The sequence below is a fragment of the Sus scrofa genome, chromosome 8, assembly GCF_054392235.1.
Source record: "Sus scrofa isolate SSC_HxYL_T2T_F1_AM1 chromosome 8, Sscrofa_HxYL_maternal_Yorkshire_Landrace_v2.0, whole genome shotgun sequence".
NCBI lineage: Eukaryota > Metazoa > Chordata > Mammalia > Artiodactyla > Suidae > Sus > Sus scrofa.
The window spans coordinates 129,738,971-129,762,970 of record NC_139390.1 but is presented as its reverse complement, the minus strand read 5'-3'; the positions used below and the strand labels follow the sequence as shown (position 1 = coordinate 129,762,970).

At 36.4% G+C, this 24,000-nt stretch overlaps 1 protein-coding gene across 7 annotated transcripts in view; it reads right to left on the bottom strand.

The window, feature by feature from the left end:
- LOC110262188 (uncharacterized) overlaps positions 1–24,000 on the bottom strand; it is a 665,542-nt gene that overhangs the window by 422,514 nt on the left and 219,028 nt on the right. For 3 of the 7 annotated variants that reach the window (XR_014813349.1, XR_014813351.1, XM_084973385.1), the window contains exon 1: positions 22,692–22,714. The exons of the other annotated variants lie outside the window; for them this stretch is intronic. The gene's annotated coding sequence lies outside the window, so the exon portion shown is untranslated. Of the gene's footprint in view, positions 1–22,691; positions 22,715–24,000 lie in introns of those variants that run through there. 7 annotated transcript variants of the gene reach the window in all.

The following is a 24,000-nucleotide window of genomic DNA, read 5'->3' as shown; positions in this document are numbered from 1 at the left end:
TATCTATATGAATTATGTTCAGATTTTTATATATCAATAATAACCCTTCAAAGCTGTTTTAAAAGGCCAGAAAGAAAAAAGATACTATTTGGGTACTTGGGGATTTTTTAAAATCTAAATACTGACACTTTCAAAGTAAATCATTTCATTTTCTTCTTTGAAAATATTTTGAATGGAACTTTTTTTTTAAAGGGCCGTACCTGGAGCTAGGGGTTGAATTGGAGCTGCAGCTGCTAGCCCATGCCACAGCCACAGCAACACCAGATCTAAACTGCGTCTGAGACCTCCACTGCAGGTTGCAGCAATGCCAGATCCTTAACCCACTGAGTGAGGCCAGAGATGGAATCTGCATCCTCATGGATACTAGTTGGGTTCATTTCCACTGAGCCACAATGGGAACTCCCTGAGTGATTTTTAATAATAATACCTTGTATAATTTTTTACAACTGAGTAAAGAATACACAGTATTGCTACTTTTAAAAATAATACTACCTATAATATTAAATTAATATTATTTAAAATAGCACAGAGTATTACTATTAAAAATAATAATTCTGTGTATTCATTATACAGTTTTGCTCATGGTTATTATTTTTTTAGTTCTATAATTTTCATTTTTGTCTTCTGTCTTCTATATCTTTGTTGAAACTTCCTACTTTTTAATTTGTTCTTTCTTCAGTCTTTCTTGATGTCGGTTATATTGGGGACACAGTGTATTTAGCAGAAGTCCCACTAGGAAAGATATATGACACCCTCATATAAGGTTATTGATAACAGAGTTTCATAAAGGATGTTTTACAGTTGTGCGGATAAATTTATGGAAGCCCAAAAAAGAAGCATCTATGGATTGGCAACAGCTAGTGACTTCTGCTTCTCCCAGCACTGAACATGGTTAAGACTTCCAGCTACAGGACATGCAACCCAACTGGAGCCATGGCCATTGGTAACTACAGGCTAACAGAGGGAGCCAGGATTTAAAAGCAATGGCAGTTTTATCTTCACACCCACAGATGGCCAAATGGAATTTTCTACTGGACAAAGGTAACTGTAAGGGGTAAGGACAGGTAAATCAAATACTGGTGCACAGAGTATGGTAAAGAAGGGCAGGAAATGAAACTCTAGGGCTAAGAGCAAAATATTCAATCCAGGGAAGATTCTATATTATGGGAAGTGACCAAATCATGCATATGTCATCCCAGTGAGAAGGCTGATCTGTTGAGGAATTCAAAGACAGTGATTGAATATAAAATAAGACCACAGAGAAAGCAATGAAGATCAGCAGCCTCAGCTAAGGCAGGTGATGGAATTTAGATACTTCAGAGCTAAATGGCTAAAGTACATATGGGTATCAAAAGAGGATAACGTGGAAAAATCTTAAAATATTCAATACTCAGCTGCATTTTTCATGAATAATTTTTATTAGAAGGCAACAGAATAAAAGATAAATTTAATTAAACAGCAAAATACAATTTCATTCAAGAGCTGTTTAATTAAAATAGAATGAAAGTGGAAGCGTTGGAAGGACTGACTGGACATTTTACAGATATGAATCTGTTGTGGGGAAGATAAGATTGAGATTGAAATGCTGAGGATGTGTCATTTTATTTTAAGGATTTGTGTGAGTGTGTCATTTTTCTCATTTACATAAACAAGCTGTATTGAAAATAAGTAGTCTCAGCCAGAAATCTGCCTTCCAATGAGAGACAATAGCCACCTAATCACTACTCTTTTTCTTTCCAATACAATTAGGGTCATCAGAACCACATCTTCCTAACAGGGAAAGGAACAGCCAATAACATCTTAGCAAATGCTGCATAATCATGCCTCAAATGACTCTGTGCAGATAAAAAGAAAGTAGTGTTTGCTTGCATAAGTGAATGTATCCGTCTGAGTTGTTTTCCTACAGATGTTATCCTCGGAATTGAAACAAAATTGTTCATTCAAGCAGCTTTTTCAAGAAGCACTATGGGAGTTTCCGTCGTGGCTCAGTGGTTAGTGAGCCCAACAGGCATCTATGAGAACACGGGTTCGATCCCTGGCCTTGCTCAGTGGGTTAAGGATCTGGTGTTGCTGTAAGTTGTAGTGCAGGTCACATGGGCAGCTTGGATCTGGTATTGCTGTGGCTGTGGCCAGCAGCTACAGCTCTGATTGGACTCCTAGTCTGGGAACCTCCATATGCCGAGGGTGCAGCCCTAAAAAGATAAAAAGCGCCCCCCCCCAAAAAAAAAAAAACAAACAAACAAACAAAAAAAGCACTATGATCTGGGGGCAGCAAAGAACCAGCAATACAGACAGACATTTACAATTCTGGAAGAAAACACTGGTGTGGAAAATGCATAAAACGGCTGTTTCCTCTCAAGACTGACTGAAATATTATTTCGCTATACTGGATGTTCTAATTCCTGTGTCTCAGAAGACTGCAAGTTGATATATATATACAATACATATGTAGATAATACTGTCAAATGCCAGCTTTCATTAACAGCATTTATATTAAGTTCTCTACACCTTAAAAGGCTGGCACTATTTGTGGCTAAGGGCATCTACTAAATTATAAATCCTTGCGAGCAGAGACAATTTCTTATTCACTTTGTATTCCCAACTTGAGCCTTGTACATAGGAAATGCCCTACATGCTTTAGACATTAAAGATCATTCATATCCGAGCCATAATTATAACTCAAAGCAACTTAAGAGTAAGGATTTATTATAAAATCAGAATATCTAATATTTTACTTAAGATTGCTAACATTCGGTTGCAGTGAAGTATATAAATCTGAATATACTAATTTTCCCCCAGCTCCAGACCGTGACAAGTAGGAAACTTGAGCTTGAAACTTCTGATTAACTCCAAACTTCAGATCATAATATTTTTTTCAATGCAATCCTTAGGCATGTACTCCCAACAGGTCAGAGTTGAAAGAAACGTGCTATCTATTTGCTGTCCTGAGTTCAAAGATATGCATCTCACACACATACACACACTTATAGTCTTACAACTATAGTCTAACTAAACTTTACACTCTACTACAACTAAACTGTAACTAAATTACTACATTCAAAGTAACTAAACTGATTAAGCCAAGTGTGAGTTATTTTATACACATTAACTTGACTAGATCAGAGGATGCCTAGATATCTGGTAATCAGTATTTCTGCAGGTGCTCCTAAGGGTGTTTTCAGATGAGATCCACATTTGAATCTGTGAACTCCACAGAGTAGAGAGCTCTCCCCAGTGTGGGTGGGCATCATTCAGTCTGTTGAATGTCTGAGTAGAACAAAAAGGCAAAGAAAAGAAGAACTTGTCCCTTTTTTCTGCCCCATTGCTTGAGCTGGGACACCTCGTTTCATCACGTCCTGCCCTTGGTCTGAGATTTACATCCATGGTTGCCCTGGTTCAGGTTTCTGTACCTGAAATAAATATCACTGGCTTTCCTGGTTCTCCAGCTTTCAGACAGCAAGTGATGGACTTCTTAGTCTCTATAATCATGTGAGCCAATATCTCATAATAAATTTTTTATATATCCTATTGGTTCTGTTTTTCTGAACAACCTTTACTAATACACTGGGCAAACAGAATCTGCCTATATTCCATTGTCAATATATTGTGTTTTGGAAACAAATACTGCATTTTTGAATTCTGATCAACTGCAACTCTTCATTCATTATATAGGTCAGATGTGCTTTATTTCTGTGTCTAATTTCTGTCTGCTAAAATCTTTGTCTTGGGGAGACACTCTTGCAACAAATATTTATATAGTGCCTAGTATGGGTAAGGGCTTAGGCCAGGTAATGAAGTTGTCCAAAAGGCCAGTTGGCTCTGGAGAAATAAAATTCAGATTCCAGATTATAGTATACCACCTTGATTTCTATACCATCCTTTGCAAGTACATACCCATGCTTATATTTTTATGGATATTAATAAGCAATGATAACCCTTTGCTATATTTCTATGTATTACTATTATCATAATTTGCAAGACAGTTTCCCAATGAAATGAACAAATCGAATGAATGATTTGTGAATGAACATGTTGAGTTTTAAAAAAGATATGTTCAATATCTTGGCTAATCTGTCATTGATTTACTTTCCTCCAAACTGTAAGTATTTAAACAGGTATGACAGACTACACATGGGCCCTGATTTCAGTGTAGTCCAGTTGAAGCCATCATCTCAAGGTGTGATGAGATTAGGTCAGGCAGATACTCATCACAGTACTCTCTGAATTATCCTGTTCGGAGAAGTACACAGCCAATAGCTAGAAATGAGTTTGGGGTAGATTCTAGGCTTGGAAACAGAGGACAAGTGATAGCTTTTAGCAACAAGAGGACTCCAGCTGAGCAGCATGAGATTCAAGGCCACAGATCTGATGGGTAATGCATGCACTGAACAAGAACTGAAGGAAGTCACATTGTGTGATAGATAAAACAGATTTGTGTCCAGAGGGCCCACCCAGGCTCTGTAGCAGGGTAAAAAACAGAATGATTCCTAACCCCACTGACTTGTGGGGTTCTTCTCCCAGCGCTCTTCTTGTCCCAAGTGATCAGCTGGGTAAGTCCATTAGTCAAAATCAGGTGGAAAGTCTGAACCCCACTGCAGAAAATAGGAAATGATAAGGCTTTTCAAATTTGTGACTAGAGAAATCAAAAGGTGAGATACTTTGTCCATATTCTAAATATACTTCCAACATTTTCCCAGCTCTATAGTCCTCTTCACTGGTTCTCAATTGCTTTCTAGAACAATATTAAAGGAACATTCTCTCCTAAACTATGCATATTTAAACATATATTTTGTTTCACTTGTGATTTCATTTCAATACATTGTTCAATTTGTGTCTAGTCTGTTTTCTTTGAAGTTATTTTCATTTTCTCAGCATGCCATGAATAACCTACAAAATAATTCAGAAAATATTTTATTTTCCTATTTCAATACTCTTCAAAATGTGCATTTTATTGACCCTTATTTCCAGTCATTTTAGACTCTACTAAGACATAAAAATAGTTAATGCAACATTAACGTATATTCATAACTTTTGCTTCAAGCTGTGAGATCCGTTGACTTCAATATATGAACTCTGAAGGAAGCAACAATCAAGGTCTGTCTCCTTCTGTGTTCTGTGTGGTACCCTCTTTGTTCTCAATGGATCTTTATGTGAATTATGAGAATTACAATGACTGACTGAGTGGCTATGCTACATTTTATTAAATATCATCTCTGTCCTCCTGCAGGAGATCATCTAGGAAGGAAGATAAAGTTCATGAGCAAATAACTATGACAGAGGTTAAAATAAGTACCTCATAAGGTAGACACACAGCATGTTGCTGTTCAGAAAAGAGAGACCAGATTGAACAAGACCTTTATTTAACACATTTTATTTGGTTCTCAGAGCACAGAGAATATTTTTTTTTAATGAATATATTTGCAATTTCTTTTTTTTTTTTTTTTTTTAGTTCTTGAGTTTTGAGAGAGAGAGAGAGCATTGTCATGTTTGGGGGCTGCAATTAGCAAAAAGCCCATTAAAGGGTTTAAAAACAAAACAAAAATAAATTACATAACCCAAGAAGGAAAAGTAAGTGCCCTGGGGGATCTCTCTCCAAAATAGTACAAATAGTATTTTTTCTGAAAAGTAATGACATGCCAGACACCTAATGTTTCTTAAACACATGAGTCACTGACAGGTGTGCAGTTTGGATCTACTATCTCTGGATTCTAGGCCACCTAAACATACCTCAGTATCTTGTTAACTAATGCCATGACAGGTCTTAAAGGTTTTACCTCACACCTAGAGAAAACTACTGGGAGCATTGCCTTCACCTTTCACGGTGTAATTTCAGTAGCAATCTTTATTCTCTTGATACATTTTTCAGGGTGAATGTTTTATTGCGATTTGGAATATGAATCAAGTGCTGATTCCACAACTTAGAGAATCACTGTAAATGCAGCCTTTGGGTTCAGTTCAGTTCAATCACTTACCAAAGTCCCCACTGCGCAGTAACTTGTTGGTAATTGCTCCCACGCATTTGCATGTAGATTTTCCTAATAACAGAACTTCCCTGCCCTCCCTGCAGATATTATAAAGGGAGATTTTTCTCTCTCTCTCCGACCGTCCAGGTTTCCTTTTCTCCTAGAATTCACAAAGCTTTTTGGTTTTCTTTTTTCTTCTTCCCCCATTCTTTTCTGTGCTTTTTTTCTACAGCTACAAATACTTCCTTTATCTTCTGCTTCTCCTATTCAATGGTGGCTTCACAACTAACAGTTTATATACATGCCTCCTGGTCTCTTCCTGAAAAGTAGCAGGTAGGGGTGAGTTACCTACAACCATCAGCAGGTTTCCTTTTATCCCAGCTGCCTTGTTCTCCACACAGTTTCCACATGCTGTCCACGTGAAATGCTCCTTTTTTTTTTTTTTTTAAATACTCTTTGCTCGTGAATGTGCCAGATGCCTTCCCTCTCCCGCCTTTGGAGATGACCCTCTCAGAGATGTACACAGATTTAGGTAAAATTTCATTGCATCTTCATCACTAGCCTTGCACAAAAGATACGACTGATTTCCAATTTAAGAATATAGTAATTTGAGGCCCAGAGAATTGGGAACTTTCTCAAGGTGCCTGCAAAGGGAATAAAGGAGCTGACAATGGAGCCCAGATCCACCTTCCTAGTCTGGTGCTCTTTCCCACTGCCAACTGCTATCTTATATAAAACACATACAAATCAAAAGCATATGTAAATTACACATCATTTCCAAACTTATAGTTTCCACTGGGACAAATACTATTCTGTAGAAAAGAAAAGAAAAGAGAAAAAAAAAAAAAACCTAAACATTTCTTTTCATAAAGATAATCACGACTCGTAGAAGTAGAAAGAGAGGAAATATTGAAAATATACATTAATGCCATCTTTTCACTTCTCCAATCCATTGAAAATATTCACATGGAGTCAATTACAGGAGTGGGGAGGGAGAAAGAATTAAAATCTAATGAAAGTTAATCAAAGAGAAGAACTTCCTTTAGGCTGGCCATGCATGTCTGTGGTTTGTCTGTCATTTATAATGCTGCAGCCTCTGGTTCATAGTCAAGCTGTAATTCTGCCAGTTAATGTATCCAATTAACCCCACTAATGAGCTAATCAACAGTGTAAAATCTGTGTAAAATCACTGAGGGTGTATGATGAATGGAAAATGCACTGAACTCTCCCAATATAAAAAGGGCTTTATTGCACTTGTTAAAGTGGCACTGTCTTATCCCTCTCTAAAGGGTAATTTATCACCAGGGTCCATAACAGTGCCATGCCCTGATAAGGCAGAGGTGGCAATAAACCAATCAGAAAATGATTACTCAGGAATGTGGAGCAATTACAATGTCTCAGTGTATCAGAGTCATAGGCTACAGAGCAAATGTGTTTTTCTATTGATGCAGAGTTCAAATAAAGAACCAGCAGTAAACTTGAAGTTGATCCTTAACTTGTAAATGGATGGTATTTTTTATAAATGTGCATATTCATCTATAATCCTCTGAAGCAAGCATTTCTGGTATCAGGAGTCTCCATTACCAAGGAGGATGATGGTTCTTACAGGAACTCCTTACTTATCACAGGGGGAGGGCAGCATAAAATTGGCTGCCTGATAGAATCTACCTATTTTCTCTAAGACACATCATCTCTTACAGAAAAACTCATCAGCTAATTAATAGTCCTTTGCTCTTGTTGGCATTACCAAGGTAACATTCTGGAAAGGTGCACTGCAGTGTTAGGAAATCGTTTTCTTTGTGGTATAGAATCCAAAGTCATCCTCTTGGATCCCCAAAGCAGTATTTCCTCTCCTACTACTATCCTTTTACGGCACTTGCCCTGGGTGTTTAATATGTTTAAAACTAGTTGTACCTCAAGGATAGACTTCTAGGAAAGGGAGGAAATAGCAGAAAGGACGCGGTGGCATCGTGTATTCATTTCTGGATAGTTATCTACCTTATTTGCACTTTGGCTAAGCTATTGCCTTATAGTGTTTCTAGATCCAGTCTCTTCCCTCCCAGTTATTATCTTCAAAAGAGAAACTCCCTACCTTTTCTAAATATATCTAAAAATATGCCTAAAAATATCTAAAAATCTAAAATATCTCTGCATTTGTTACTTCTGCCAGTGGACCTTTGACAAAGGCGGGACCCATCTTCCTTCTCTTTCTCCCATCTTGGCATTCCTATCCTTGCTCCATCCATTATTTGTTTGCTCTACAGTCGCCCTCTCCTCCACTCCTCTACCTTCGTCAACAAATCTGCTCACACATCACTATTATTTAAATGGCTTCACTTTCATTCTCTGGAATGTAACTAGAGTCTCATTAACCTTACCTGATCACTTGATCCCTCTCTTCCTTCTACTAGTTAAACTGAAAAGACTTTCTCAAAGTTTCTCGCTATCATATCTAAGGCCAGTGGTTTTATGACAGTAATCATCATAATTAATCTCTCTGGAAAAAACCTGACACACTTGACCATATATGCTGCCACACCTTATATTTTATGACACTGCATTCTTGTTCTCTTTCTTGTCTCCCGTTACCTTTCCTAAAATTGTCTTCTATGGGCTTTAGTCAGCTGTTCTTTACATGTAGGTACTCTACAAAATTATTTTATATATAGATTTTAAAATAGTCCTACCTTGCTTGGACACATAAGCCGAGCAATCTCCTTCTTGACTTAATAATTTGACTATGTCCTCTATATTCCAAAGTGTGAAATTGCACTTCTGAGCACATTCATGAATTCCAGGTCTGAACCTCCCAAAGCCACTGATATTTTTGACATCTCACACTTAATATGTGCAAAGTTTAGCTAATGATGTTTTACTACTCAATCAGCCAGGCCTTTTCAGGTTACACAAATTCCTCTTTGTGTAACTCAGGATGAAGAAGGATTTATTGGAAAGATACTGGCATGTGATTGGACTAATTTTAGTTGGGAGATTGCCTAGTTGTCGTCCCTGCTTCTTTCTAGGTGCTGGTGTTATTATTGCCAATCAAACCCCACACCATTCACTGGACAGGTAAGAGGGTTATCAGCAACTCCTGATTCACATACTTGCAGCTTCTAGTTCTGGAGCTTTGACTGGATCTGCTTCCCTCCATTCACAGCCACATTTCCCTACTCTAAAGGATAAAAATATATAACAGACTTCTATGACAAAATTCCTTAGAAAAGTTGTCAGTACTCCTTGTCTTCAAATCCCCAACTATCTTCTCTCTAGAAACTAGTGGAGGTTTTCACCCCCACCAACCCATTAAACCAATCATTCCTAATAACCAAAGGTATCCATCATGCTAAGTCTACTATCACCTATCTATCTCCTTTCTACTCAAACCTTAGCAGCATTTGATACAGATGATTAATTCCTATTCTTGATTTATTTTCTGCTTGCTGCTTTAGTTTCTATCCTTCCTGATTTATTCCCTAACCCATAGATGTCTCTTTTGTTATTATTATTATTAAGGTATAGTTTACATACAGCATTATATAGTTTCAGGTATGCAACATAATTATTTTATATATATATATATATATATATTATTTCAAAACAATCACCACAATAAGTCTAGTTAACATCCACCACCATATGTGGTTACAAAATGCTTTTTTCTTGTCATGAGGACTTTTACATAGATGCCTTTTTTTTTCATTGTTTACTGCTAGATCTATTTCTTCTTCCCCAAATCCAAATATTGGCATACCCCAGGGTTTAGTCCTCGGGCCTCATTTATTTTTTCCCCTTATATTCTTCCTAAGTTACCCATGCAGCTTTCTCTGCCCTCCGGCATATAAACTCATCTCCAATTATACTGACATACCACAACCCCAGTATATTCGTAATTTCCATAATATTTTTGTATTCCTGTAATAGTGCATGTGTTCTTGCAAAGCTGACATTGATAAAGTCCCTTCCCATTCTCACCTTTGATTCACTACCACTATCTCTGTTATAGCTTCAAATCCCGTTCAAGGAAATTAAACCACTAAGCCTCTGGCCATGTCTTATTCTAATGCCCTTTCCCCAACGTTGACCAGTCTGGGCTGCTCACTCCCTGCTAAGGAAGGAATGTCACCCATTCCTCACCAGGCCACCATATAACCTGCTCCCCATGCAAATAAGATATCCTGCCCAAGACCAAACAGAAGATCGAAGTGGGTCTCCACTCAGGTCCGCAGTGTGGGGTATAAAGACTATTGTAGAGGGAGTCAGGCTCTCTTTTTAACCACTCATGTGCGCACATGAGTTCTCTCTCTCCCTCTCTGAAAATGCACATTCACTTTAATAAATTTGTAAAACATCTGCCGTTCCAATGTTTCGTTTCGGTGAGACAGGGACTGGGGAAACTGATGGCATCATCTCTAGAGGCAACTCACTGCTACTGCTCCTGTGAAACCTTTCCTCCTGATCCCAACCAATTTAGCTGGAATAGATTGTTCTAGGTTTCCCTCTGTGTGTGGTTTGTATCTCATTTTAACAGTTATTTCATCCAAGAGCTTCTTGAAATTTGCTATTAAATTTTTGACTACACCACCTAGGCTGCAGTTCCAGAATGAATGCTATTATCTATTCCAGCATACCATCAAGGCACTCTGTAGCTAACTGGTCTATGAATGCACAATTCAGTTCCACCATACAACCTAGCACAATCTCTCTGAATGCCCTCCTTTCAAAAAGTTTTACCTGTATTTCCAAACTCTGGTTTGCTCCCCAGAACTAGCTTTCTTTAATTTTTATTTTCAGTCTCTTACAAGGTAGCAAACAGAGAATTTACAATGTTACATTTACTCTATTTTACATAACGTTACCTTTTGCTATTAACTCAAAATTTAAAAATCTTTGCATACTTGATTTTATATTTTGAAAACTCTCTTTCGTTCTGTCTAATCAGAGAAAAAGAATAATTACAGAATTTAACTTGTTTAAGTCTAAAGGTCAGTGAGGGAAAAGTTTAAAGTATGTGAACCCATTTTATTTAATTCCATAATTCATATTTTAGGACTCTCTCCCTTTCACTTCATCAGTCACCTCCTTCCCTTTTCTCCTATTCTTCTTGCTCTAGTGGAGTGTCCCCACACAGTAGGAGCCCTGTAAATATTTGTTGAATTGAGTATAACTTTTGTGAACACTAGTGGTTTTGCCATGAAAATGCTGGGAGGCAAGGAAGGTTAATTGAATATGAGTCTCAAGGTGTCTGTGTTATGCCTCTCCTCAGTACTAGCTGGCAAGTTGCATTTTTCTCCTTTCCCGATTGCCACTTATAACCAGCCACAGGGGGCCTGCAAAGCTTAGGGCAAAGTCAAATAACACAGGCAACCCATTCGAGGGAGGCTCCGCCAGAAATTTACAGTGCTGAGGTGCTAGGAAAGAGATCACAGAGCTGGAGGAAAGAAGGAAACTGGCTTCAAGTGCAGCAATACAAGTGCAGGGCTTGATAGAAGAACGCCATCTTTGTTAACGTCCAGGATTGGACTATTAACAGCATGTGTGAAATTTATGAGGGTTTTCCAAGAGATTTGCTGAAATCTGACAACACTGAAAAATCAATAAGATAGAGTGGAGGGAAGCTATCTTTACACCTTTATTCCTTTACAGAACTTTATTACATCTTTGTCTTTTTACTTAACTTTATAAAATGTAATCGATAATACTGGAATTAACAACTAATACTGAAAGTGGCTCAGAGTGAAAAACTGCAAATTCCTCTACATAACCAGACAAAATAATGTTACACTGCAGTATTTAAATTATTTCGTCAACCAAGATTTCATAACTGGTCTGCCTGTTAAATGGATACAGAACTAATTCCTACGTTTAAAAAGTGATTGTGTCAGATGTATATTTTTTTAAAAGATGAATAATGTCCCCCATTTTAAAAGAATTCTTGGAGTTTCTGTCCCAGTTCAATGGTTAATGAACCAGAACCTGACTAGTATCCATCAGGATGTGAGTTTGATGCCTGGCCTTGGTCAGTGGGTTAAGGACCTGGCCTTGCCATGAGCTGTGGTGTAGGTGGCAGTTATGGTTTGGACCCCGAGTTGCTATGGCTGTAGCTGTGGTTGTGACCAGCAGCTAGCTACAGCTCTGATTTAACCCCTAGCCTGGGAACCTCCATGTGCTGTGGGTACAGTCCTTAAAAGTAAAAAAAAAAAAAAAAAAAAAAAAAAAATTCTTATGTCTCAGAATTGTCTACATGATTGCTTTCTCTGTGGGTATACTGACTATGAAAAGAGCAGAGGAAGGGTTGAACATTTCTTATACTTGAGATCATGAAATGGGGAAAAAACTTCTGATTTGTCATATTTAGAATTAATACAAAGCTTAAGTATCAGGTAAATTTCAAACACTAAATTTCTATGTAACTGACACTTTGGCTATTCATCTCTGACTTTTGTGATCCAAATTCCCAGGGAAAGTTTGTATTTTTAATTGTCCTTATTCAGGGACACATGAATTGACCATAATATATGTTCTGTTCTCCCATTCAGTCCTAGTGACGCTTTTCAAGTCATTCTTAGATTTATATCCCTGATGCCACTTACTCTAAGAAGTTCTTTCCAACCACCTCATAGTAACACACTGTGTTAAGTAAAAATATAAATAGTTTATCCTTAGAAGCCTGCCAGCTAAGAAAGCTTTTAGCAATCCAATAAATTTTGATTATTTTGCAGAACATGAATTAATATGGGTTTTTTTCTAGTGGTATCCTCATGATTAGATCAAACATTTTTGTCAGAAATAATGATGTTGTACTTTATGCGGCATATTAGGAGGCATATGGTGTATAATTGTTCAATTTCTGGCACTGTAAATTTTGATGATTCGATTAAATTGCTATCCTTTGCACTTCTCCATCATAAAGGTATATTCCCCCCTTATAATGAAAAACAATGTGTGCAGTGATTCTTTGAACTGTGTGAACATCCTTTTTTTTTTCGCACTAAGCTTTATCCAATGTTTTATTTCTAATGTAATTTTTATTCTAGAATATCTTCAGATTTACAGAAAAGTATAGAGATAGTATAGAGAATTCTTATATTTACCATAATTAGATTGCCTTGTTTTTAACATCTTACATTGAATGACATATGCCACAACTAATGAGCCAATATCGATGTACTATTACTAAATAAAGTCTATACTTTGGTTGCATTATTTAATTTTTATCTAATGTCATTTTTCTGATTCAGGATATCTTATGCCCAAGATATCACATTACATTTATTCATTTAGTCATCATGTCTCCTTAGACTTCTCTAGATGGTGACAGTTTCTCATACTTTTCACAAGTATGACAAGACAGGTGACTTGACAGTTTTGAGGAGGACTAATCAGATATTTTATAGACTCTCTCTCAGTTTGGGTTTGGACGATGTTTTTCATATGATTAGAGTGGAATTATGAGTTTGGGGAAAGAAAAGCTGCAGGGGCAAAGCACAGTTGCATCGTATCATATCATATCATGTCAGGGGTGAATGCAATCAACATGACTTAAGACTGGATATTAGCCTTGATCGCATAGCTAGGACAGTGTTTCTCAGGTTTCACCACTATAAAGTTACTCCTTTGTTTTCTTTCTATACTCTACTCTTTGGTAGGAAATCACTATGGGCAGCTCACACTTAAAGTGACAGGGCTCTAATGTTCCACCGCTTGAAGCAAGGAATAACTTCATACATTATTTTTATTTCTCCTCTATGGCGATTTGTCTATTTGCTCCACTATGCGGGTTTATTCAATCACTGATTTGTATCAGTATGGACTTATAGATATTTATTTTTACTTTACATTATAGTTTATTTCTACATTTTGCTGCTCAATTTGTTGGAGCTTTGGTCAATGAGAGCTAGCTCAGTTGTGCTTCTAGGACATATTCCACTGGTTTGTTCTTTAAGCACTCCATTACTTTCTGGTACAAGATGCTCCTGGATTATTTTGTGTGTTTCCTGTCCCAGAACATAATGAGCCATTTCTCCAAGCCATTTCTCTCACTCCTTTTACTAGAAACCAACGTCTGGAGCTGGATGTATTCATTGCTACTAGGTTGTCATTTCTTTAGGCTTTTTCAGAATACACAGTTTAGAAATGTGTTATATCTATCTATCTATAAGATTATATACATAATCTTATAATAATCAATTACTAGATTTTAATTAGATATATAAATATAAATATAGTATGTAAACCCATATTTATAATTACTTATATACTAACAATCATTTGTGTCAATATTAAGCCAAACATGAATTTGGATTCATAGTGATGTCTCCAATTTAATCTAGTATTAAATATTTCATTCTAGGGAGTTTTCCTTGTGGCTCAGTAGGTTAAGAACCCTACTAGCATCCATGAGGTTGCAGGTTCGATCCCATCCCTGGCTTTGCTCAGTGGGTTAAGGATCCCGGGATGTCATGAGCTGTTACGGAGGTCACAGACCTGGTTTGGATCCGTGTTGCTGTGGCTGTGGTGCAGGCTGGCAGCTATGGCTCTGATTCAACTCCCAGGCTGGGAACTTCCATATGCCAAAGATGCGGCCCTAAAAAGAAAAATAAATAAATAAATAGTTCATTCTAGCCTTATTCTATTGCTTATTTGTAGCATCTCATTCCAACAGTGAGAAACCTGGGTCCCAACATCCATAATTCATTTACGTATTTGTTCACTCCCGGTATACCTGTACCATAGTTTCAGATTTGTTAACTCATAGACCTGTAAGAAACAACTTCCGAAACTACAACACAGCACTTATGTATCATTCCTTTTGTTTTTAGCCTTATAGTCTCCACTTGTTAAAAATCACTTGGGTCAACCCATTTTCTCCCGACCTCCTTCAGAGATGTCATATATTTTTAATAGAGTAGATTACTTTATCACAATTTGCATTTTATCTTGGGATCCCTCCACCTCCTAATTTATATGTATACATTAAGTTTCACTCTTTGGCTGTAATGTTCTATGGGTTTGAAAAATCCATGATGAAATGTGTCTAATATTATAGTATTATACTAAACAGTTGCACATCTCTGAAATAAAACTCCCTGTGTTTTACCTATTTCATCCTCACAAAACCGCTGATATTATTATCCATTTTCATATTTTTGCCATTTCCAAAATGTCATATAAATGGAATGATATATCTTTTTCATACAAACTTCTTTCCTTGGCAAGGTGCATTTAAGATCATTCATGTTGTTGGCCTCATTCTTCTTTATCAATGCATTGTGTTCCACTGTACAAAGGTGTGACAAGGCTTTTATCCATTCACCTTTTGAAGGACATCATAACAGTTCCATTTTGGGGGATGACTTCTGTAAATTATTTGCATGTAGATTTTTGGTAAACATAAGTTTTCAAATCAGTTGGGTAAATACAAGTGCAATTGTTGAACCATATGGTAAGATTATGTTTAGTTTATAAGAAACTGCCAAATTGTCCCCAAAAGTTAGCTATACCATTTTGCATTTCCATAAGCAATAGACGGTATTTCTTATCTTTCTTTTTAAACTATTCTAAGAAGTATCTAATGATATCTGATAGTTCTTTTAACTCAGCAATGAGTTTCTTATTAATGATCATCTTTCTAAATTAATTATTACTTTGATAATTGCAAAATGGCAATATTTTAATTCTATAAAGTATTTAGTATTATTTGGTACTTTTTTTGCTGAAGACCTTCTATTTTAAAAAAAGTGCCCTCTCCCCTTTTTTTGGAATATTCAATAAACTCACCAATGTCTTTATTTTAATGTATTAAAATATAATATTTTAATATTTGAAGAAATTATTGCTGGAAACTTCCCAAATCTAAAGGATACTGGATTCAAGATACAAGAAGCACAGAGGTCCCCAAACAAACTGAACCCAAACAGACCCACACCAAGACACATCATAATAAAAATGGCAAAAGTTAGTGATAAAGAGAGGATCCTCAAGGCAGCAAGAGAAAAACAGAATGTTACCTACAAGGGAACCCCCATAAGAATATCAGCTGATTTCTCTACAGAAACACTACAGGCCAGGAGGGAATGGCAAGAGATATTTAAAGTGCTAAAAGGAAAAAATATGCAACCTAGAATACTTTATCCAGCAAGAATATCATTTAAAATAGAAGGGGAAATAAAAATTTTTCCCAACAAACAAAAACTTAAAGAATACAGCAACACAAAACCCAGGTTAAAGGAAATATTGAAAGGGCTTCTCTAAATCAAAAAGAAAGGAAGGAAAGGGAAGAAAAAAGAAGAAGAAGAGGAAGAACTAGGACTGAGGAAACTGCAATCAGAGAGCAGTCACTCAAATAAGCCAGCATACAGATTTAATCATGAACATGCTTCAAACAAAATAAAATTAAAAAGAAAAAAATAAAAGAGTCATCAAAACCATAAAATGTGGGCAAGGGATGTTAGGAGGTAAATAACCCTTTTTGTTTGTATGTATGTCTCTCTTCTTAATTTTAATATAATAATGAAGTGTTTGAACTTACAGGACCATCAGGCTAAAACACACAATTATGGGAAGGGGTTAGCATACTTAAAAAACAGGGCAACCACAAGCCAAAACCAAATATTGCATTTGCAAAAAATGGAAAAAAAAATACACTCAAGCAGATAATAACAGGAGACCATCCAACCAAAAAAAAAAAAAAAGAAAGGAAGAATGGAGAACCATAGAATCAACTGGAACACGAGGATCAAATGGCAATAAATAATCATCTATCAATTATCACCTTAAATGTCAATGGACTGAATGCCCCAATCAAAAGACACAGAATGGCTGAGTGGATAAAAAGGCAAAAACCTTCAATATGCTGCCTACAAGAAACTCACCTTAGGACAAAAGATACATATAGATTGAAAGTGAAAGGGTGGGGAAAAGCATTTCATGCCAATAGACATGACAGAAAAGCAGGAGTCGCAACGCTCATATCAGACAAAATAGACTTTAAAACAAAAGACATAAAGAAAGACAAAGAAGGACACTATTTAATGATTAAGGGATCCATCCAAGGAGAGGATGTTACTATCATCAACAAATATGCCCCAAATATAGGAGCACCCAGATACATACAACAAATATTAACAGACATAAAGGGAGATATTGATGAGAATACAATCATAGTAGGAGACCTAAATACCCCCCTCACATCAATGGACAGATCCTCTAGACAGAAAACCAATAAAGCAACAGAGATCCTAAAGGAAACAATAGAAAAGTTAGACTTCATTGATATCTTCAGGACACTACATCCAAAAAAATCAGAATACACATTCTTCTCAAATGCTCATGGAACATTCTCAAGAATCGACCACATATTGGGACACAAAGCGAATCTCAATAAATTTAGGAGCACAGAAATTATCTCAAGTATCTTCTCTGACCACAATGCCATGAAATTAGAAATCAACCATGGGAAAAGCAAAGAGAAAAAACCTACTCCATGGAGACTAAACAACATGCTACTAAAAAACCAATGGGTCAATGAGGAAATCAAGAAGGAAATTAAAAACTACCTTGAAACAAATGATAATGAAGACACAACCTCTCAAAATCTATGGGATGCTGCGAAAGCAGTGCTCAGAGGGAAATTTATAGCAATACAGGCCTTTCTCAAAAAAGAAGAAAGATCCCAAATTGACAACTTAACCCTCCACCTAAATGAATTAGAAAAAGAAGAACAAAAAAGGCCTAAAGTCAGCAGAAGGAAGGAAATTATAAAGATCAAAGAAGAAATCAATAAAATAGAGACTCAAAAAACAATAGAGAAAATTAATAAAACCAAGAGCTGGTTCTTTGAAAAGGTGAACAAAATTGACAAATCCCTGGCCAGACTCACTAAAAAGAGGAGAGAAAGAACCCAAATCACCAAAATTATAAATGAAAAAGGAGAAATCACAACGGATACAGCAGAAATACAAAAAACCATAAGAGAATACTATGAACAACTATATGGCAACAAGTTTGACAATCTGTAAGAAATGGACAATTTTCTAGAATCTTACAGCCTGCCAAAACTGAATCAAGCAGAAACAGACCAACTGAACAGACCGATCACTAGAAATGAAATTGAAGAGGTCATAAAATCACTCCCTACAAATAAAAGCCCAGGACCAGATGGCTTCACAGGTGAATTTTATCAAACATATAAAGAGGAATTGGTGCCCATCCTCCTTAAACTCTTTCAAAAGGTTGAAGAAGAAGGAATACTCCCAAAGACATTCTATGATGCCACCATCACCCTCATTCCAAAACCAGGCAGAGATACCACCAAAAAAGAAAACTATCGGCCAATATCATTGATGAATATAGATGCAAAAATTCTCAACAAAATCTTAGCCAACCGAATCCAACAACATATCAAAAAAATTATACACCATGACCAGGTTGGGTTCATCCCAGGTTCACAAGGATGGTTCAACATAAGCAAATCAATCAGCATCATACACCACATTAACAAAAAAAAGTCAAAAATCATATGATCATCTCAATAGATGCAGAAAAAGCATTTGACAAAGTCCAACATCCATTCATGATCAAGACCCTCGCCAAAGTGGGTATAGAGGGAACATTCCTGAATATAATCAAAGCCATTTCTGATAAACCCACAGCAAATATAATCCTCAATGGGGAAAAGCTGAAAGCCTTCTCACTCAAATCTGGAACAAGACAGGGATGCCCACTCTCACCACTGCTCTTCAACATAGTTTTGGAAGTCTAGCCACAGCAATTAGACAAACAAAAGAAATCAAAGGCATCCATATAGGAAGAGAAGAGATCAAACTGTCACTGTATGCAGATGACATGATTCTATACCTAGAAAACCCTAAGGACTCAACCCCAAAACTCCTTGAACTGATTAATAAATTCAGCAAAGTGGCAGGATATAAGATTAACATTCAGAAGTCAGTTGCATTTCTGTATACCAGCAATGAAACATTCGAAAAGGAATACAAAAATATGATACCTTTTAAAATTGTACCTCACAAAATCAAATACCTTGGAATACACCTGACCAAAGAGGTAAAGGACCTATATGCCGAGAACTATAAAACCTTAATCAGGGAAATCAAAGAAGATGTAAAGAAATGGAAAGATATTCCATGTTCCTGGATTGGAAAAATCAATATTGTGAAAATGGCCATCCTACCCAAAGCAATCTACAGATTCAATGCAATCCCTATCAAATTACCTATGACATTTTTCACAGAACTAGAACAAACAATCCAAACATTTATATGGAACCACAAAAGACCCAGAATCGCCAAAGCAATCCTGAAAAACAAAAACCAAGCAGGAGGCATAACTCTCCCAGACTTCAAGAAATACTACAAAGCCATAGTCACCAAAACAGTGTGGTACTGGTATCAAAACAGACAGACAGACCAATGGAACAGAATAGAGAATCCGGAAATTAACCCTGACACCTATGGTCAATTAATCTTTGACAAGGGAGGCAAGAACATAAAATGGGAAAAGGAAAGTCTATTCAGCAAGCATTGCTGGGAAACCTGGACAGCTGCATGCAAAGCAATGAAACTAGAACACACCCTCACACCATGCACAAAAATAAACTCCAAATGGCTGAAAGACTTAAATATACGACAGGACACCATCAAACTCCTAGAAGAAAACATAGGCAAAACACTCTCTGACATCAACATCATGAATATTTTCTCAGGTTAGTCTCCCAAAGCAATAGAAATTAGAGCAAAAATAAACCCATGGGACCTCATCAAACTGAAAAGCTTTTGCACAGCAAAGGAAACCCAAAAGAAAACAAAAAGACAACTTACAGAATGGGAGAAAATAGTTTCAAATGATGCAACTGATAAGGGCTTAATCTCTAGAATATATAAGCAACTTATACAACTCAACAGCAAAAAAACCAATCAATCAATGGAAAAATGGGCAAAAGACCTGAATAGACATTTCTCCAAAGAAGATACACAGATGGCCAGCAAACACATGAAAAAATGCTCAACATCGCTGATTATAAGAGAAATGCAAATCAAAACTACCATGAGATACCACCTCACAGCAGTCAGAATGGCCATCATTCATAAATCCACAAATAACAAGTGCTGGAGGGGCTGTGGAGAAAAGGGAACCCTCCTGCACTGCTGGTGGGAATGTCAACTGGTACAGCCACTATGGAGAACAGTTTGGAGATACCTTAGAAATCTATACATAGAACTTCCATATGACCCTGCAATCCCACTCTTGGGCATCTATCCGGACAAAGCTCTACTCAAAAGAGACACGTGCACCCGCATGTTCATTGCAGCACTATTCACAATAGCCAGGACATGGAAACAATCCAAATGTCCATCGACAGATGATTGGATTCGGAAGATGTGGTATATATACACAATGGAATACTACTCAGCCATAAAAAAGGATGACATCATGCCATTTGCAGCAACATGGATGGAACTAGAGAATCTCATCCTGAGTGAAATGAGCCAGAAAGACAAAGACAAATACCATATGATATCACTTATAACTGGAATCTAATATCCAGCACAAATGAACATCTCCTCAGAAGAGAAAATCATGGACTTGGAGAAGAGACTTGTGGCTGCCTGATGGGAGGGGGAGGGAGTAGGAGGGATCCGGAGCTTGGGCTTATCAGACACAACTTAGAATAGATTTACAAGGAGATCCCGCTGAATAGCATTGAGAACTATGTCTAGATACTCATGTTGCAACAGAAGAAATGGTGGGGGAAAAACTGTAATTGTAATGTATACATGTAAGGATAACCTGACCCCCTTGCTGTACAGTGGGAAAATAAAATAAAATAAAATAAAAATAAATAAATAAAATAAAATATAATATTTTAATTGTTATTTATTTTGATGCTTAAATCATCCCAAATATGGCTTATATCAGATGCTTACACCTCCTGCTTTTGACATTTTTAGTAATGACAAGTTTCTAAACAAATAAATAGGATAAGCACAAGCCATAAAAATGTGCAGAGGGAAAAAGTCAGAATACAGAACTGTTACGATATATTACCTAAAATAACTAACTTCAACAAACCAAACAGAAAATGTGACTCTTTCTCAGAAAAAAGACACTGTCTATAAGAGGGGCCAGGTATTGGATTTAGCAGAATAAGACTTCAAAGCTGCTTTTATAATTATGTTCTAAAAAACTAAAGGAGGAGTTCTCATTGTGGCTCAGTGGTAATGAACTCAACTAATATCCATGAGGTTGAGGGTTCAATCCCTGGCCTCGCTCAGTGGGTGTAGGTCGAAAACATGGCTTGGACCTGGTGTGGCTGTGGCTGTGGTGCAGGCCAGCAGCTGTAGATCCCATTAGACCCCTAGTCTGGGAACCTCCATTTGCTGTGGGTGCGGCCCTAAAATAAAAAAATTAAAAAAAAATACCCAAAAAACTAAAGGAAATACTGTTTAAAGAATTACAGTGTTATGACAATGACTCAGTACTCAAGAAATATGAGTAGATACATAGCAATATATGGAAAAAAAAGGAAATTCCAGATTGGAAAATTATAATAAATGAAACAGACAATTTACAAGATGGGCTCAACAGAATGATTAAGATGAGAGAAAAACAAATTAACAAATTTGAAGACTAATCAAAGAAAATCATTAAGGACAGGGAGAACAAAGATTTTGGAAAAACACACTGAAGCTCAGAAACCTGTGAGAAGGGATCAAGCAAGCCAACATGGAGGTCATGTGACTGCAAGATAGAGAGAAATGAGATAAAAGTGTAGAAGAAGGTATTTGAAGAAATAGTCAAAATTTCCCCATTATTGATGATGTAAGTATCAATTCACAGATCCAACAAGTTCAACAAACCCCATGGAAGATAAACACAACTATATTTAATCCTAGATACATCAAGGTTAAATTACTAGGAGACAAAGAAAACTGCAATATAGCCAGAGAAATAAAATTATAATTAACAAATGATTTTTTGCATTAGAAACAATGAAAGCCAGAAAGCAGTGAGACTCACATTTCTTGCAGTAGATGCCATAGATGCCCAAGTCAGAAATTTAATCTTTTCCACTAAAGTTTGTTAGCCCTGTGGATGTCTTCCTTATATCTTTGTCTAATATTCTCTCTCTCTCTCAACAAATACATTATTCAACATTCTGATTTTCTTTTTATCCTCATGCACTTACTTTTGAGTTTTAATAATTTTCATTCACATCCCTTTGGACAGACCTCCCTCTTCGTTGTTAGAGGGAGACTGGAAATAGTTAAATATTTAGTGTACTCTTTTTTAGTACAAAGAATGATTATTTCACTTGCCAATCTCTTCAGAAAGTGAATTTTTTAAAAAACTGGGTATTTTAAACTACATTGGGTTCTTAAACTACAGAGCACATCTGAATTAATTTGGGATGACCCATATTTCAAGATTTTTATGCCTGTGAAATTATCTTGCTCCGTGTGGAGAAAACCTCATCTGACAGACTTCCGCCCACCCATCCAAACATCACTGTACTTTAGTTTTACTAAACAGAGTACCCTTTGAAATGTTTTACTTCTGGAACGCTAACCTTCGATATTAGTTTTAGCCTAATTAACACATACATCAATGTTCATAAAAGGACTGCAGCTGTAATCTTTTTTTGGCAACTCAATAGCACTGAGAAGGTCTGAAGAAATGGTAACCATGTATAGAAAAATCACTGCTTACCTTTAGAGTGGGCGTCATGAGTCAAGCTCATGCTATCATGAGTCAAGGATTCCTAGCTGGCTATTTATATGGTTCTCTGATATCCTTTAACCCATCTCAGCCCACAGCATTCAGGTACTTCCCTTTATATTCTTCCATCCACATCTCAAACCACAAAACTTCTGGTTAGGCAAACTGAGCTATGAATCACAGTACTGACTAAAGCCAGTAAACAGCTATTTTATTTGTTAACCAGAACTCAACCTCTGTTTTCTCAGTGGAATAAGGAAGCCTTTCCAGGCTGCCATTACTTGACGAGTAGAAAATGGAGATGAGAAATCCTGGATTTAGTAGTATGAATTTTATCTTTTAATAACAGTATATTTGAATAGTAAGTATATTTCAAAAGTGTAGGAATCAAATAAGCTAAACTATGGTGATAATGTTGAAGTATAGATTTTAGCCCACATGGCAATTTAATTGCTAGTTAGAAGCAAATCCTGCCTTACAGCAATAGGGTTAGTCAGTATGTCTCTAAATTCAATATGAATGCTTAATTCATGGCCGCTGTACTACGAGAGCTTGCTGAAAGAGCAAGAGTTTTTTAGATAAGGTAATTTTTAACAATAAAATCATTTGAAGAAAAAATTAAGAGAACAAATTCATTTAATTTACATTAAAACAGACTCTAGGAACATGGAAACGTGTAGACTTGATTAAAAACATCTGTTTAGTTTTGAAAACAAAGGAAGCCATGCTGTCAAAATGATCTCATTATTGTTTCCAAAACAACTCAGCTATGTGTTGTAATAATTCCATTGGAAATATTCTTCCAAACAAGCATATGATCTTATATATAATCAGACATTGAGTCTTAATGATGATAAAGGCTTTGTGAAATTAGTGGAAGCTATATCTTTCAGGCCCCAAACTCTTTTGTATAACTTTTATTTTCTCTATGGCTTTTTGGATATATCTGCCCACCATTAGCACTTTTTTTATAATGCTCAGGTAGATAGTGAGTTATCAAATAGGTAAAAATTGCCTCCAATACATCATTTTTCAAATGCATTCCAGTTTTTTCTTCACACTCCATGTCTACTTAGTATTCATTTTCATTCCTTGCCTGGCCTTCAAAATTTCTAAAATATTTCTTTCTTATCCTAACTTTTATACCAGTAAAGAAGTAAACAAATAAAGCAGTGTTATCCTTTTATATAGCATTTGCATTTTAGCCATTAACTACTTTTAAACTAATGTGTATGATACTCACCATAGATTCTGAAATTGAAATAAATTTCCAGGCTAGTGCTTCTCAATGCAGAGATGA